General features: G+C 42.2%; 1 protein-coding gene and 1 long non-coding RNA gene across 3 annotated transcripts in view; both read left to right on the top strand.

Moving 5' to 3' along the window:
• Positions 1–17,813, top strand: part of dachd (dachshund d) — a 348,937-nt gene that overhangs the window by 261,196 nt on the left and 69,928 nt on the right. The window lies entirely within an intron of this gene.
• Positions 438–16,185, top strand: LOC115156238 (uncharacterized). The gene is made up of 3 exons (XR_003868211.1): positions 438–450; positions 3,570–3,572; positions 16,086–16,185. It is a non-coding gene; the product is annotated as an uncharacterized LOC115156238 (long non-coding RNA).

The raw sequence follows: 17,813 nt of genomic DNA, 5'->3' as shown, positions 1-17,813 counted from the left end.
CCAGAGCATGGAGGCGCTACCAGGAGATAGGCCAGTACATCAAGAGATGTGGAGGAGGTCGTAGGAGGGCAACAACCCAGCAGCAGGACCGCTACCTCTGCCTTTGTGCAAGGAGGAGCAGGAGAAGCACTGCCAGAGCCCTGCAAAATGACCTTCAGCAGGCCACAAATGTACATGTGTCTGCTCAAATGGTCAGAAACACTCCATGAGGGTGGTATGAGGGCCCGACGTCCACAGGTGGGGGTTGTGCTTACAGTCCAACACCGTGCAGGACGTTTGGCATTTGCCAGAGAACACCAAGATTGGCAAATTCACCACTGGCGCCCTGTGCTCTTCACAGATGAAAGCAGGTTCACACTGAGCACGTGATAGACGTGACAGAGTCTGGAGACGCCGTGGAGAACGTTCTGCTGCCTGCAACATCCTCCAGCATGACCGGTTTGGCGGTAGGTCAGTCATGGTGTGAGGTGGCATTTCTTTGGGGGGCCGCACAGCCCTCCATGTGCTCGCCAGAGGTAGCCTGACTGCCATTAGGTACCGAGATGAGATCCTCAGACCCCTTGTGAGACCATATGCTGGTGCGGTTGGCTCTGGGTTCCTCCTAATGCAAGACAATGCTAGACCTCATGTGGCTGGAGTGTGTCAGCAGTTCCTGCAAAAGGAAGGCATTGATGCTATGGACCACCCGTTCCCCAGACCTGAATCCAATTGAGCACATCTGGGACATCATGTCTCGCTCCATCCACCAACGCCACGTTGCACCACAGACTGTCCAGGAGTTGGCGGATGCTTTAGTCCAGGTCTGGAGGAGATTCCTCAGGAGACCATCTGCCACCTCATCAGGAGCATGCCCAGGCGTTGTAGGGAGGTCATACAGGCACGTGGAGGCCACACACACTACTGAGCCTCATTTTGACTTGTTTTAAGGACATTACATCAAAGTTGGATCAGCCTGTAGTGTGGTTTTCCACTTTAATTTTGAGTGTGACTCCAAATCCAGACCTCCATGGGTTGATAAATTGGATTTCCATTGATTATTTTTGTGTGATTTTGTTGTCAGCACATTCAACCTTGTAAACAAAGTATTTAATAACATTATTTCTTTCATTCAGATCTAGGATGTGTTGTTTAAGTGTTCCCTTTATTTTTTGAGCAGTATATTTACGTTCCTTCAAACATGCCAAACGTTGTATATCATAAATCTTTAGGGCCTTTTTCAACCAGAGCTTCAATAATATTCAAGGCGGACGATTGCATTGTCTTACTAAACGTTTCGGAACAAAAGGGTTCCCATGGGCGCCCGCGTCATAGTAGTAATGGCCCTCCCCCTGTGACCAACTTCCCAAGTCTCTCTTTCGGTCAGTTACTACCATAGAAGACTCAAACCACTTTGTAAAGACTGTTGACATCTAGTGGAAGCCTTGGGAAGTGCTCAATGAATCCTAACTCACGGTGTGTCTCATAGGCAAAGTGTTAAAGGTGATTCCACAAATCAGATTTCCACTTCCTGCATGGAATCTTCTCAGGTTTTGGCCTGCCATATGAGTTCTGTTATACTCACAGACACCATTCAAACAGTTTTAGAAACTTTGGAGTGTTTTCTATCCAAATCTACTAATTATATGCATATTCTAGTTACTGGGCAGGAGTAGTAACCAGATTAAATCGGGTACGTTTTTTTATCCGGCCGTGCAAATACTGCCCCCTATCCCCAACAGGTCCAGCCCCCGTCCCCGCAGGAGGCCTTTTGGTAGGCTGTCAATGTAATTAAGAATTTGTTCTTAACTGACTTGCGTAGTTAAATAAAGGTAATGTTATGTTGTATTCCGCGCATGTGACAAATACAATTTGATTATGTTAGCTTACCTGACACGCATCTCTTTTCGAAAAAATATTAAGTTTCTCCCTTGTGCTCTCAAGAGATGTGGTACATTGTAAACAAGTCTAGCTGTTAATTTGCTAACTTATGTTTTGTTTTTTTGTCAGCGCAACCTGTTATTTATACTGGTTTTATGGAATGAGTTTAGCTGTGGATGTGTTCCTTGTTGTGTTTGGATGATGAAGTTCACATATATATTTTACAATAAAATGTGAAATTGAGGAATAAAGTTTTGAAAACCCTTATTTCTACCATCAGTACAAAACAATGTTGTTTAGTCACATTTGTTGCATCATACGTTCTGTTGCTACGGTTCCAATCACGTTTGTGATCATACACTGCAGGGACCACTCAACAATGATCACAAATATGTGATCGTACGCATGAAAGGGCTAGACTCTTACCCATATACATGGATGAACGCATCATGGCAGACTGCAACCCCTTTCATTAAATAAGACATCCTGTGTCGTTTACGTTTTGTTTGTACAGCTTGCTTTGCCCGTTGTGTCAAGTCACTCTGGTTCTCACTCAGTCAACGTATTCCGTGATAACAACACTGTTGATTGTCGTTTCTTCCCTAACACTGTCATCAAAAGACTCTACAATGTCTGGTTCAATGTAAATGTTTTACCAACATTAAGGATTTCCTCATCATCTGATTCATTTTCAGAGTCAGATCAGCTCACGTTATAGACAGAATGTGCTACACGGTGGGTCAATCCGAACTAATTTCTCAGCATCTCCAGGCCATTTATAATCTCAGCCAATCATGGCTAGTTGGAAGGTTCCTGACTTTTTCCGTGGTGAAACAAACTAGGCTCGTAATTTTCCAATTGTATTTGTATTTACAGATGTCATACAAATTTGTTATTAAGGCACATGAAAGTTCATATGTTCCACAAGGCAGTTCTATAAAAAATGCATTTTGATTAAAAAAAATAGTTAAAATGCCTCTCCTCTGAAGCAGTGATGTACAACATATGCCTAGTTTCCTGAAACGAGTCACAAATCATGCAATGGCATGGTATTGGTAAGCGATTTGTGCTTTTTGATGTCAGTTCAGTTTCGGTTCGATAATTAAAAAAGAATCATGGCTTTTCGGTTTCTATATATATTTTTTTTTACATGAAATTCTCTATGCATTATGTTGGTTGAATGTTGTAACAACACTGAACAAAACAAATAATAAAAGTCCTGTGATGGTAGTGACTGCCCGTTACTGCATATCACTTATTATCCATAATTTGTTCACATTACTTTACTTTTTAATAAAATATCTGTTTTAATTGATGACTTTATTATGTCATTCCAAGTCATCATCTCATCTCTATAGAAATGTTGTCTACGCTGTCTGACAAAATCACTAGTTTATTTGTTCTTTAAAGTAAATTAGGCATACTTTTATGACTGCTGAATACCAATTATCAATCACTTAGATCATGTATTTTCAGACTTGCAAAGCAACTGTTTTCTATCCCTCTCGATTAGGCATTCTCTCTTCTCTCAGTCTTGGTGTTTGCCCCGCACAGACTGGACAAGTTTAAGCGGGCGCGCAATGTATTATGTTCTGTGTAGTTAATTACCACGTTTTCTGCGCTAAACTATGTAGAATATTGGCCTGTTGGAAACTACAACTCCCTACTACATTGCACAGTTCAGGCTTGATATGTGGTCCTGTGTGGCTCAGTTGGTAGAGCATGGTGTTTGCAATGCCAGGGTTGTGGGTTCCATTCCCACGGGGGACCAGTACGGGGAAAAAATGTATGAAATGTATGCATTCACTACTGTAAGTCGCTCTGGATAAGAGCGTCTGCTAAATGACGAAAATGTAAATATGATTTATCTCTACAGAAACTGCACATCGAGCTAACAGAAAAAAACTAGCGAAATGGAATTGAAATAATGGAAGCAAAGTTGGTCAATTAGTTGTTTAAAATGTTTGGTTAATCGCTCAACACTATGCCATGGTAATATTTTGGTACAATGGCAGTACCATGGTAATATCATTATACTTCAAGGCCAAAACCATGGAACATTGCCATGATTGACTATACTATAGTTTAAGTGAAAGTAACATAGTAGTACCATGGTATAAATGAAATTACCATGCTTGTTCGTGAGGGTATACTGTAGAATAATTACACTACCAGATCCCTCTTTTTGAGCAAGATTGTTCAAAAAATGTAATACAAATTTACTCAAGCAGGGAGCAGAAAATAAAAAGATACAGTATATCTAGTGCTGTGAATTAAATACAAAATTAAGCAAATAATAGATTTGAGTATTCTCAGATGGTTTAGAGCTGTGCTGTCGTAGGGTTTGTGTGGGGTGTAGGTGGGGGTGGGAGGTTGATAATGATATCAAAACCACAGTGGAAATCATTGGGTTGTGTGTTCCCTTTTGGTAAGCCCAAAGTGGAGATCAGCGCTAGACCTTCCACTCAGTGTGAAGTAGTGAATAGTAATAATTAGTGTGATCATGCTCTGAATTCATAGGTTAAACACCACTGTTGTCTCTCTGTGTGTGTGTGTGTGTGTGTGTGTGTGTGTGTGTGTGTGTGTGTGTGTGTGTGTGTGTGTGTGTGTGTGTGTGTAGGGGGGATGTTTGTGTGGGCGAGGGGTGTTCGTGGGTGTGTGTGTTACAGTGTGCGGAGCTGCGACCATCGGGGTACATAGTGGGGGTAAATAGTGCAATAACAGTGAATATAAACATGATCCTCCCCCCTCCTTACTACTCTGTTCAGCGCTCACCTCAACACATTCAACCAGCCTTTACATAAACAAAGACATAACACCTAAACCCCAGCCTATTAGCACAATGCTGGTCTACCATACACATATTACAGTTTTGTTGACAATTCAACCAGAGACCTGGTTGTGAGCGAGACAGGGGGGGTGCATTATTATTGAGATTGTCAATTCCTAATGTGTCACCGATGTTGATTAGGATTCTGGGTTGCACTAGAGGTCTCGGTTCTGCAAAAAAAATCATTTTTATAAAATAACCCATTAATGCAGAGGAGTGCAACTAAATTAGTTACCAATTTGCTGAGCATGAATTAATGAAGAGAGCTTCTCGCGGCTCCCACAGTTGTAATTTTCATAATAACCCCAGACCTTTATTTGGCAGGTTGTTTAGTTTTTTCGTTTGAAGGTTTTCATTAGTCTAATGAGGAGTGTGCAAGGGCGAGCAGTCAGTACAATTTACATGAGGAAGCTATCATAATAAATGAGGCAATTTGAATAACACGCACAGGCTTATGCTGCGAGATAAGAGAGATTGTAGTCGTCCGGCAGATCCAGTGCCGGTAGCCAATACATTAGATCCCAACTAATAACCAAAGTAATCCCAATAAAAGCTTTAAGTGAAGGGAACAAAATGTATGATCGATATATTGAACTGTAATGATATGATGCATTAGATTAATAATATAAATGTGTTCCATTTTTAAAAAGATAGGGAGGGATAGAGAGGAGGGGGATTCAGCCATTCTCTGCTTTGTTTATGGCAAGCTTTTTAATTAGGCTTGTTCATCAGTTTGTTTAGACAAATGAGATAACATTCCAATGGTTTAATGATATCTCTCCACTTGTTTGATCTTTATGGTCTTGGTAGTGCATTAAATTCATCTCATGCATTATACTCACAGAGAGAGAACAGAGGAGGGTACTGTAGGATGCATTGTCCTGCTGCTGCCTCCGTAATAATATCTGCTAGTATCTCCTATCGAAGACAAACTGCACAGATACTGACAATGTAATTCAACCAATCATTTGTCCTTATAAAGATCTCTCATCTGCAAGTATCTGCTTTCGCAGACAGTCAAACTATTCAGATACGACACTGTAATGCAACCAATCATTTGTCCTTATAAAGATCTCTCATCTGCAAGTATCTGCTTTCGCAGACAGTCAAACTATACAGATACGACACTGTAATTCAACCAATCATTTGTCCTTATAAAGATCTCTCATCTGCAAGTATCTGCTTTCGCAGACAGTCAAACTACACAGATACGACACTGTAATTCAACCAATCATTTGTCCTTATAAAGATCTCTCATCTGCAAGTATCTGCTTTCGCAGACAGTCAAACTACACAGATACGACACTGTAATTCAACCAATCATTTGTCCTTATAAAGATCTCTCATCTGCAAGTTTCTGCTTTCGCAGACAGTCAAACTACACATATATGACACTGACAAATACTGTTAAGAAAGGACAAAGACTGTTTGCTGTCGTTACTTCCATCCTCGTTCTAGCTCACAACCACATGGCATAGCTTTCTGGTTTGTCTTTTCAACTTTTTTACTTCATTATTGTTTGCAAGTAACGCTCGGTTGCAAAGAGGATTTGATGATTTGATGATGTTTCATGAAAATGTAGAAAGGCCAGCTATTTATCTCACATCAAACTAATTGAATCGCTTCACAGAGGGAAGTCTGTGGTGATTGTTTTCGACAAGCCCGCGTCTCGTGAAACAGCAGGTAGTTGACAAACAAGGGAGGATATAAAAGGTACGGAAGCCTTTGGCTGTAAACTCATTTTAGACATCAAACATTGAACATGATTTTATTTCCTGAGGGAAAATCCTTTTGAAACACAACCCACATGCACGAGTATAGCAGTGTTGGGTGTTGCACTGGAAACCATGTGGCAGATGTGAAGCACATATTTTGATGAGCCAAACAACAAATTCTCATCATAACAACGTACCGAATGTATGGAGCCAGACGTTTCATTTTACCAGTGTAGCTGACTGTCATTATGACAATACAATTGACTCATTTATTTGTTCATTTATTTAATGTAGAAATGTTATGTGTGATAAATCCCTTATCATCTCATTTTCAATGCTGGTCTTAAAAACCATCAAATCTATCGAACTGAAAATAGATAAAATGCGCTAGGTGTGTCAATTCACTTACGTTTTGTTGGATCTGAGAGTGTGGCGCAATGGAATACTCCCAAAGTGCAAACCCTGCCCATCTGGCACTCCAAGCACCAATCTAATGCATTTGAAAGAGAGCAAATACTTTTTTATTTATTTTTTATTTCACCTTTATTTCACCAGGTAGGCTAGTTGAGAACAAGTTCTCATTTACAACTGCGACCTGGCCAAGATAAAGCAAAGCAGTGCGACAAAAACAACAACACAGAGTTACACATAAACAAATGTATAGTCAATAACACAATAGAAAAATATATGTACAATGTGTGCAAATGTAGACGATTAGGGAGGTAAGGCAATAAATCGGCCATAGACGCGAAATAATTACAATTTAGCATTAACACTGGAGTGATAGATGTGCAGAAGATGATGTGCAAGTAGAGATACTGGGGTGCAAAAGAGCAAGAGGATTAATAACAATATGGGTATGAGGTAGTTGGGTGTGCTATTTACAGATTGGCTGTGTACAGGTACAGTGAACGGTAAGCTGCTCTGACATCTGATGCTTAAAGTTAGAGAGGGAGATATAAGTCATTGGCAGCAGAGAATTGGAAGGAAAGGCGGCCAAAGGAGGTGTTGGCTTTGGGGATGACCAGTGAAATATACCTGCTGGAGCACGTGCTACGGGTGGGTGCTGCTATGATGACGAGTGAACTGAGACAAGGCGGATGAATATGTAGTGTGGGCCAGCCAACGAGAGCATACAGGTCGCAGTGGTGAGTAGTATATGGGGCTTTGGTGACAAAACGGATGGCACTGTGATAGACTACATCCAATTTGCTGAGTAGAGTGTTGGAGGCTATTTTGTAAATGACATCGCCGAAGTCAAGGATCGGTAGCATAGTCAGTTTTACAAGGGTATGTTTGGCAGCATGAGTGAAGGAGGCTTTGTTGCGAAATAGGAAGCCAATTCTAGATTTCATTTTGGATTGGAGATGTTTAATGTGAGTCTGGAAGAAGAGTTTACAGTCTAACCAGACACCTAGGTATTTGTAGTTGTCCACATATTCTAAGTCAGAACCGTCCAGAGTAGTGATGCTGGACGGGCAGGCGGGTGCGGGCAGCGATCAGTTGAAGAGCATGCATTAGTTTTACTTGCACCCCCATAGACCCTGTTGCACCCCCATAGAGGTCAGAGGTCCGGATTTCAACCTGGGTCTGGAACTAGTCTTGTCTTGACGTCACACAACTGTAGCAGCTATAATGACTGACAGGTCTCATATGACACACAGAGTACCGGAAAGAAACCAATCTGTAAAATGATTCTGTAAACCATATTTTAAAACGGGAGCAGATATAGTCTCCCTTCCTGTGTAAATGTTACATATGTGTGTTACAAAACGAAAATAGAAATATATGTTGCCTAGTGGTCACTGAAATTGACTAATTTGTGCTGATAGTTTCAATGTAGCATTATACTGTATCTCTCTTCTCATTACCCCAGTGTTTCCTAAACTCGGTCCTGTTGAGCCCAATGTAGCATTATACTGTATCTCTCTTCTCATTACCCCAGTGTTTCCTAAACTCGATCCTGGGAAGCCCAATGTAGCATTATACTGTATCTCTCTTCTCATTACCCCAGTGTTTCCTAAACTCGGCCCTGTTGAGCCCAATGTAGCATTATACTGTATCTCTCTTCTCATTACCCCAGTGTTTCCTAAACTCGGTCCTGTTGAGCCCAATGTAGCATTATACTGTATCTCTCTTCTCATTACCCCAGTGTTTCCTAAACTCGGTCCTGTTGAGCCCAATGTAGCATTATACTGTATCTCTCTTCTCATTACCCCAGTGTTTCCTAAACTCGGTCCTGGGGAGCCCAATGTAGCATTATACTGTATCTCTCTTCTCATTACCCCAGTGTTTCCTAAACTCGGTCCTGTTGAGCCCAATGTAGCATTATACTGTATCTCTCTTCTCATTACATCAGTGTTTCCTAAACTCGGTCCTGGGGAGCCCAATGTAGCATTATACTGTATCTCTCTTCTCATTACCCCAGTGTTTCCTAAACTCGATCCTGGGGAGCCCAATGTAGCATTATACTGTATCTCTCTTCTCATTACCCCAGTGTTTCCTAAACTCGGTCCTGGGGAGCCCAAAGTTTAGTTTTTTTAAATAATGAACTCGTCATCAGGCTTTTATTATTTGAATCAGCTGTGAAGTGCTAGGGCAAAAAACTAAAATTGCACCCCTTGGGGTCCCCAGGACCAAGTTTGAGAAACGAGGCATTACCCCTTTAACCCTAGTTTACTGTAATTCAGATCCATTCAGATCCAGGCAGAGAAGCCTGTTCATAAAACTAATACACAAACACATGCAGTGATGGATGCACGCACACACACCAATTACTGTACACTTAACATTTAAACAAACCTAAGTAATTGCCACATTTGAAGCAAGCATTGAAACAAGCATTAGCATAGTAGTTTGCTGTGCTAGATCAGAGAAACAGTATAGTTTTTGTGTCTAATAGGACTGTCGGGTGGACATATTGGTGTCATTGTATGGCATTGCAATCCTACAGGGAGTATCCGATGCTGTTCTCTTCTTTTCTTTCTGTTGTGTTGTATACTGCCGACCAGCGACATTAGCTGGCGCTAATCCAGACTGACTGAGCCGCTTTTAAAGGAAACATAGGAAATAGGGAAGGGACATTTTTCACAAACTCTTAAAGGGCTCTCTGTGACTGCTACCAGCATAAAAGGGGGCTCGAAAAACAGATGAAAATCCATCAGCAGGTCTCGGTTTGACTTTTATAAAAAGACTTAAGGGCATCTTAACGTGGAGCGATGTGTTAAATGTGTGGTCATCTGCTTTGATTACATTATTCATAACATTGGGCTTTGACAGAAGAAAGCTGGCGTGGTATTTACACTTAAAGAGATTAATTGTCAGGCCAATAAGCAATAGACGTTGTAAGAGACGGCCGTGCGGCAAAGTCAAGGTGAAGAAAAGATAGGGAGAAGAGGAGAGAGGAGAGAATTAGTCATCAAGTACTGTCCTTCCATCCCCTATTATTTCTTTATTTCTCTCCTCTCTCTCTCTCTCCCTCTCTCGCTCTCGCTCTCAATTCAGTTTAAATTTAAGGGTCTTTATTGGCATGGGAAACATATTTTTACATTACCAAAGCAAGGGAAATAGATAATAAACAAAAGTGAAATAAACAATAAAAAATGAACAGTAAACATTACACTCACAAAAGATCCAAAAGAATGAAGACATTTCAGATGTCCTATTATGTGTATATACAGTGTTATAATGATGTGCAAATAGTTATAGTACAATAAATAAATAAGGTTGTATTTACAATGGTGTTTGTTCTTCACTGGTTGCCCTTTTCTTGTGGCAACAGGTCACAAATCTTGCTGCTGTGATTGCACACTGGGGCGACAGGTAGCCTAGTTGTTAGAGCGTTGGGCCAGTAACCGAAAGGTTGCTGGATTGAATCCCTGGGCAGACAAGGTCAAAATCTGTCGTTCTGCCCCTGAACAAGGCAGTTAATCCCCGGTATGCCGTCATTGTAATTAAGAATTTGTTCTTAACTGACGTGCCTAGTAAAATAAAGGTTAAATTAAATTTCACCCAATAGATATAGGAGCTTATCAAAATTGGATTTGTTTTCAAATTCTTTGTGAGTCTGTGTAATCTGAGGCAAGTATGTGTCTCTAATATGGTCATACGTTTGGCAGGAGGTTAGGAAGTGCAGCTCAGTTCCCACCTCATTTTGTGTACAGTGTGAACATAGTCTGTCTTCTCTTGAGAGCCAGGTCTGCCTTCAGCTGCCTTTCTCAATAGCAAGATTATGGTCACTGAGTCTGTACATAGTCTAAGCTTTCCTTAATTTTGGTCAGTTATTCTGCTACTGTGTACTCTCTGTTTAGGGCCAAATAGCATTCCAGTTTGCTCAGTTTTTTTGTAATTTATTTACAATGTGTCAAGTAATTATCTTTTTGTTTTCTCATTATTTGGTTGGGTCTAATTGTGTTTCTGTCCTGGGGCTTTGAGGGGTCTGTTTGTGTTTGTGAACAGAGCCCCAGGACCAACTTTCTTAGGGGGCTCCTCCAGGTTCATCTCTCTGTAGGTGATGGCTTTGTTATGGAAGGTTTGGGAATTGCTTCCTTTTAGGTGGTTGTAAAATTTAACGTCTCTTTTCTGGATTTTGATAATTAGCGGGTATCGGCCTAATTCTGCTCTGCATGCATTATTTGGTGTTTTATGTTGTACACTGAGGATATTTTTGAAGAATTCTGCATGCAGAGTTTCAATTTGGTGTTTGTCCCATTTTGTGAATTCTTGGTGAGCGGACCTCAGACCTCACAACCAAACAAGGCAATGGGTTCTATAACTGATTCAGATTCAAGTATTTTTAGCCAGATCCTAATTGCTATATCAAATTTTATGTTCCTTTTGATGGCATAGAAAGCCCTTCTTGCCTTGTCACTCAGATCTTTCACAGCTTTGTGGAAGTTACCTGTGACGCTGATGTTTAGGCCAAGGTATGTATAGTTTTTTGTGTGCTCTAGGGCAACGGTGTCTAGATGGAATTTGTATTCGTGGTCCTGGCGACTGGACCTTTTTTGGAACACCATTATCTTTTTCTTACTGCGATTTACTGTCCGGGCCCAGGTCTGACAGAATATGTGCAGAAGATCTAGGTTCTGCTGTGGACCCTCCTTGGTGTAACGTCTGCTTCCAACTCACACTCTCAAACACATAGATCCCCTGAGTGCAGCTCAATCTCCAGATCCCAATCACCTGAATTCTGATCACCTGTTCACACACCTGTATGTCATTATCACAAACTATTTAGTTCAGTTCTTTGCACCCTAACATTGTTTGTTTTGTGACACACTTCTATTCGGAGTGCTGTTTTTCCAGTAATTTAATCCCCCCGTGTTTGATAGTTCTGGCCTGCCTCACTAACGACACCTTTTCCCTATGCCCTGCCTGTACTTTAAACCTATCAGATTTCTTGTTATCAACTTATTGCCTGATCTCCTGGACGTTGTTACTAGCCTTTTCCCTGCCTGTACTGTTGCATTTTTGGACCCCCTGTGCATGACCCCTGGACTCAGCTACCTACCTCCTCCTGTGTATGACCTTCTGCCTGCCCCTGGACTCAGCTACCTGCCTCCTCCTGTGTATGACCTTCTGCCTGCCCCTGGACTCAGCTACCTGCCTCCTCCTGTGTATGACCTTCTGCCTGCCCCTGGACTCAGCTACCTACCTCCTCCTGTGTATGACCTTCTGCCTGCCCCTGGACTCAGCTACCTGCCTCCTCCTGTGTATGACCTTCTGCCTGCCCCTGGACTCAGCTACCTGCCTCCTCCTGTGTATGACCTTCTGCCTGCCCCTGGACCCAGCTACCTGTCTCCTCCTGTGTATGACCTTCTGCCTGCCCCTGGACTCAGCTACCTGCCTCCTCCTGTGTATGACCTTCTGCCTGCCCCTGGACCCAGCTACCTGTCTCCTCCTGTGTATGGCCTTCTGCCTGCCCCTGGACCCAGCTACCTACCTCCTCCTGTGTCTGTTCTTCTGCCTGCCCCTGGACCCAGCTACCTGTTTCCTCCTGTGTATGACCTTTTGCCTGCCCCTGGACTCAGCTACCTACCTCCTCCTGTGTATGACCTTCTGCCTGCCCCTGGACCCAGCTACCTGCCTCCTCCTGTGTATGACCTTCTGCCTGCCCCTGGACCCAGCTACCTGTCTCCTCTTGTGTATGACCTTCTGCCTGCCCCTGGACTCAGCTACCTGCGTCCTCCTGTGTATGACCTTCTGCCTGCCCCTGGACTCAGCTACCTACCTCCTCCTGTGTATGACCTTCTGCCTGCCCCTGGACTCAGCTACCTGCCTCCTCTTGTGGTCCTTTACAATAAACACCTGCTGCGCCCTGTGCTTGAACCTCATCATGTTCAGTACACTTGGTTGTGGACAGAAGAACCAGATCCTCAGCAAACAGTAGACATTTGACTTCAGATTCTAGTAGGGTGAGGCTAGGTGCTGCAGACTGTTCTAGTTCCCACACCAATTCATTGATATATGTTTTGAAGAGGGTGTGGCTTAAGCTGCATCCCTGGCCCTGTGGAAAGAAATGTGTGTTTGTTACCCATTTTTAGCCGTACACTTTTTTTGTGTACATGGATTTTATAATGTTGGGGCGGCAGGTAGCCTCATGGTTAGAGCGTTGGGCTAGTAACCGAAAGGTTGCTAGATTGAATCGTCGAACTGATAAGGTAAAAATCTGTCGTTCTGCCCCTGAACAAGGAAGTTAACCCACTTTTCCTAGGCCATCATTGTAAGTAAGAATTTGTTCTTAACTTACTTGCCTAGTTAAATAAAAATGTACGTTTTTCCCCCAACACCACTTTCCATCAATTTGTATGCCAGACCCTCATGCCAAATTGAGTCAAAAATATTTTTGAAATCAACAAAGCATGAGGACATTTCCTTTGTTTTGTTTGTCCATTAGGGTGTGCAGGGTGAATACGTGGTCTGTCGTACTATTACACCCGCCCAAGCCCCATCCTGCGACCTGATATGGGGGTTGTCTGTTGCTCTTGTGTGAGGTGCTGGGGCTACGGTTGAGGGTGACGTCCTTCAGTGTCCTGGAAAAAGTTGGGATTGCTGCCTTGTAGAGGTGGACCTGGTCATAAAGGCTGTTGAAGTCCAGGGTGGAGTGGTGGTTTTGAGGCACAGTCTCGCGAAATGATTGCATTCACCTGCTGTATGGTGGCAGGTCTTGTTTTTGTGTGTATTGTTTTGTATTGTTAGTTATGCTGCACTGTTGGAGCTAGAAACATAAGCATTTTGCTGCACCGGCGATAACCCTCTGCAAAATATGTGTATGTGACCGATTTGATCTCTCTCTTTATTAGGAATGATTTAGTTACCTGGGGTATAGCAGTATAATTACTGTAGAAAATGTAAAGGTTTGACTCGGAATGTCGTCAAGTCAGCTAGCTACCAGTTTGCAATATGATAAGGACCACTGCTCTGAACAACTCTTTCCACCAACAGGCTGTTTCCATGTTTTATAGGCCTTTCCTAGGAAAAGCACACAATGTCACTCGTGGCGTGGCTAGTCTGTGAACATGATGAACTGTTAGCAAAGTCTTAGACTGCTGAAAGCTAGGAGGCGTTCCAAATGGCACCCTATTCCCTATGGAGTGCACTACTTTTCTATTCCTTATGTAGTGCACTACTTTTGAGTCCTATGGGGTCCTGGTCAAAGTATTGCACTATATAGGGAATATGGTGCCATTTGGGACACAACCCTGGTGTTTACCTTGGCTGAGACTGTGGTGCTTGGCATGTTGGTAATGTAACATCGCCTAATTACTATTTACATGTAAACATGAAATGAGACAAACAACCTCACAGAATGGCTATTTAAAATAAGGTGAGGAAAAATACAGTAATTCATATTCAGGGTCAACCTTATCTGGCTGTAACAGTTGTTGAAGTGCTCTGTGTTGTTATTTTGAATCGCAAATTTCTAGCATTGGACATAATCCTACTAATTGTTTTCTGCTTCTGTCCAAGGACACGCAGGTAAGATATGAACCGGCTGTAATATGCATAATAGCAGATGCTCAGATATGTAAATTGTGTGTGTGTGTGGGGGGGGGGGGGGGGCGTTTTTTTGACAGTCCGGAGTAGAATAACATGCATAGCATAGCACCGATGCCTTGCGCCTTAGTGCATCCCTCTCACGCCTAACTAAGGCACTCGTTCGTTCCCCAGCGAAGGGTAACATGAAACAGAGGCCTGCTGCTGTGTGTTCCTCTGAAGGACAGGCAGATTTCACCTTCGCCAGTGAATGATAATGCATTATTACATTTGCCTCTGCCGCTCTCCTAGATACCCTAGGAGCTGACCACAGCATATTTATCTCCCCATCTGAGCCTCACGTCGGCACGCATCTTGGCAGCTGGAGTGCATTCTGTCACTTTTGAGGCATTTCAAAGATTAAAAAGAAACCCTCTTCTTTTTTCAATGTACCATAAAAGCATCACCCCCCCCTCCAGCCCCATTCTCTCTTTTTCTTCTGTGAAATGTGATTAGCAGGTAGAAGAGGTTGTCACGCATTGGAACATTAATGATAAAGGTCGGGAGGAACAAATATCCAAATGCCCCCCACCCCCCTCTACCCCACACCCCCTACTTCCCTGTCCTGAAGGATAGCCCCCTCTCTGCACGATCAGCAATATCTCTCTCTCTGATCCCTTCTCTCACAGGGGGCCAGGGAAAATTTGATTGATTCTCTATAGATTTTTTTGTTGTTGCACTCTTTCATTTCGACAGGCATACGCACTGACAAGTTGTTTGATCATAAAGCATTATTGTCTGCCAAGTCGCATTCCGGGGCTTGTGATGGCTAATGATCGGGCCTCCTCCTGACTTAGGGGAAAGTCAGGTAGTCAGCACAGCGTTTGAAGCCCCCCGCAATATGCCAAGGACACTAGGTTAGATAGAGAAGGCTGTTGCAGAGCAGAACAACACCATGGATTGGGATAAAGTAGCCCAAGGGAGTGAAGGAGATGAAAAGAAGTCGCTTACAGGACAGATAGCTGTGTATTAATGATACTCTATGTGAAGTGAAAACCCATGAATATCTGTCAATTGTGAAGTGTTTGGGTCGTAATCTTTCGAGTTGCATAAATCAACCACCCCCAACAAACAAACTAAGTAGTATGAGGTGTATATAAAAACAACCTTACCTTGTATCAAACACTACTTAGAGCATATGAGCCCTTTTGAAGCCAGACAAACATACTGTACCTTTGCACTTCTACTCAACTATTAAAATACATGTAGAAAAAAAACTCAAACTTTTGTTTCATTCCCCTTTGATGTTCTTGAGGATGAGGTATACTGTACTGTATTTCAGCTTCCTCAGGCATCATCTCAGGGTGATGGCAAACACATGCGGGCCTATGCTCTGAGCAGCTGGTGAATTATCTTTGCTGCATTCCATCAGTCATACTGTAGACAGAGTAGGACTGCAGACAGAACAGGTCTGCTAGCAGGACAGAACAGGACATTAAGGGAACGCCCTGATGTCACGCTCTGACCTAAGAGAGCTGTTTTTTCTCTGCTTAGGTAGGTCAGGGTGTGATAGGGGGTGGGCATTCTATGTTGGTATTTCTATGTTTTGGCTGGGTATGGTTTCCAATCAGAGGTAGCTGTCTATCGTTTTCTCTGATTGGAAGCCATACTTAGGCAGCCTTCTTTCCCTTGGTTTTCATGGGTAGTTTTCTGTTTCGTTGTATTTACCTGACAGAACTGTTGGCTGCCATTTTGTTTATTTTGTCTAGTGTTCGTTTTCATTAAAATATAACGATGAGCACTCAACACGCTGCGCCTTGGTCTCCTCTATATGACGCCCGTTACACCTGCCTTAAGTAGGTAGTGCCTTAAATAGCTCAAACTCATGTAAATCTTTTGGAAGCACAGTTTTAACAAATGTTTGAATACTTTGTTTTTATTTATAAGAAATGGTGCTATTTACCTTATATAGCCAAGCCCACTTTACCCAGAGCCATTTGAACACGTTTGTCTTCCAACTTCTGGCCCATTGACACACAAGGACAACCATAGTTAAATATTAACTACATTTGTCAAAACTATTAAATAAAGTGCACAGAATGTGAAAGATACGTCCATTCTCTGTGGAGGAAAGTGATTATCAAAAAATAAACATTTGTTTACATGTAGAATACCCACTACAGTGCCTCCAGAAAGTAATCCCACCCCTTGACTTTTTCCACATTTTGCTTTGTTACAGCCTGAATTTAAATGGATTAAATAGAGATTTTTTTGGTCAATGGCCTACACAAAATACCACATTGTCAAAGTGGAATTATGTTTTTCTACATTTTACAAATTAATTAAAAATGAAAAGCTGAAATGTCAAGTTTTATAAATTGAGTCAAAAAGTATTCAACCCCTTTCTTATGGCAAGCTGTAACGGTTGACGTCGGATTTAGACCAAAATGCAGCGGGGAAATGTGCACTCATCTTCTTTATTATAAACGGACAAGAAGGAGAACCAAAACAAACACGTACACAAAGAAAACACAACGACTAATCACAGGCTGGTAAGGCACAAGGCTATACACAGAACAATCTCCCACAAAGCACTCAACAAACACATACCTATATATAGGACTCTCAATCAGAGGCAACTAGAAAACACCTACCTCCAATTGAGAGTCCAACCCCAATTAACAAAACATAGAAATACAAAAGACTAGACAGAACATAGAATACACTAACATAGAACAGTGCCCCCCCAAAAAAACGGAATACATAAATCAAATACCCTACTAAACAAACCACCTCCCCGAACCACATAAAACAAATACCCTCTGCCACGTCCTGACCAAACTACAATAACAAATAACCCCTATTACTGGTCAGGACGTGACACAAGCCTAAATAAGTTCAGGAGTAAAAATGTGCTTAACAAGTCACATAATAAGTTGCATGGACTCACTTTGTGTGCAATAATAGTGTTTAACATGATTTTTGAATGACTACCTTATCTCTGTTCCCCACACATACAATTTTCTGTAAGGTCCCCAGTCAAGCAGTGCATTTCAATTATAGATTCAAACACAAAGACTTTTGATACACCCAGTCACTACAAAGATACAGTTGTCCTGCCTAACTCAGTTGTTGGAGAGGAAGGTAAGCGCTCAGTGATTTCACCATGAGGCCAATGGTGACTTTAATACTTATACAGAGTTTAATGGCTGTGATAGGAGAAAACTGAGGACAGGTTAACAACATTGTAGTTACTCCACAATACTAACCTAATTGAAAAGAAGCATGCATCCTGTTTGCAACAAAGCACTAAAGTAATACTGCCAAAAAATAGTTCCCGAATGCAAAGTATTATGTTTGGGGCACATCCAAAACAACACATTACAGAGTACCACTCTCACATTTTCAAGCATAGTGGTGGCTGCATCATGTTA

This window comes from Salmo trutta, chromosome 20 (assembly GCF_901001165.1).
Source record: "Salmo trutta chromosome 20, fSalTru1.1, whole genome shotgun sequence".
Lineage (NCBI taxonomy): Eukaryota > Metazoa > Chordata > Actinopteri > Salmoniformes > Salmonidae > Salmo > Salmo trutta.
Note: the sequence above shows the minus strand (reverse complement) of the source record. Positions and strands in the feature narration are given on the sequence as shown.